Source organism: Oratosquilla oratoria, unplaced genomic scaffold (genome assembly GCF_046742065.1).
Source record: "Oratosquilla oratoria isolate Oo_2021 unplaced genomic scaffold, ASM4674206v1 SCAFFOLD47, whole genome shotgun sequence".
In the NCBI taxonomy this organism is placed as follows: domain Eukaryota; kingdom Metazoa; phylum Arthropoda; class Malacostraca; order Stomatopoda; family Squillidae; genus Oratosquilla; species Oratosquilla oratoria.
Window position 1 is genome coordinate 1,806,006 of NW_027467711.1, and position 1,189 is coordinate 1,807,194.

The following is a 1,189-nucleotide window of genomic DNA, read 5'->3' on the forward strand; positions in this document are numbered from 1 at the left end:
CAATTTTGGAAAAAAAAAATGCCTAAAGAAGGGAACGGCACCCGTGGATAGGGTCAAAGTCAGAAAGTATCTACACACCTCGTATGATATTTCTTTCTTTACATAAGGGATTTTTTGGTAAACCAGACAGAAACTATTTGACTACAACGTGCAGAGAGGCGAGAGAGCTGAACGAAAAGGGTTGTCTACCATAGTAAATCAGGCGAAAGAAAACGTAATTGGTAAGGAAAAATGTTAGGAAAGAAATATATATATATATATATATATATATATATATATATATATATATATATATATTCAACAAAAACCCACTGTGTTGGATAAGAAGAAATGAAATAAAAGAATTCCATATATTTCGATCACGGACTGTGATCCTCTTCAGTGGAATACAGAAAGGTAGAGCAAAAGGCATGTCTTATATACAATAAAAATAAGGGACAAGGGTAGGACTCAGGTAGCGTCTAGTACTTTGCGGGGCAGGTCACCCGCCTTCACCAACGATGGTAACAATTTGTTGACTGCCCAGGTGGTAATGCAGTCAGATGACCACTGTCCATATGATATATTAAAATTTGGAAATTTGTTAATCAGGGATGATTCTATTATTTTTCTTTTAAAACTGCATTTTGAATTAAAGATAATCTTTGCCTCATTCCAATCCATATGATGGCCTTCCTTGTCTACATGTTGGAAGACAGCGGAATTATGTTGTGCGTATTTAATTGAATTCTTATGTTCTTGCATCCTAGTATATAAATCTCTACCTGTTTGTCCCCAATATACATTGTTACAATCAGAGCAGGGGAGTTTATACACACCTTGATGTATTTCTTCTCTAGGTCTTTGATGTACATTGACTATTTTCTTAAACAAATTATTGGGATAACTAAAAACAATTTTAATATCTTCCTGTGGAAGAAATTGAGAAATGTCATTTAAGGACTTATTATAAGGCAATTTAATACAGTTTTTGTCCCAACTGAAGTTCTTGCTGGAATGGGAAGTGGATCCAAAGTAACTAGTTTTGGCTTTACTTAGGGCTCTATTTAGAAACCAATCAGGATACCCTATTCTTTTTAATTGATTCCTGATGGTTGTTATCTCCATTTCCAAAAAATGTGGACTACATAATCTAAGTGCCCTCAGGAAAATTGTTTGTTTTAAGGATGAATGTGGTTTGCCTAAGCGT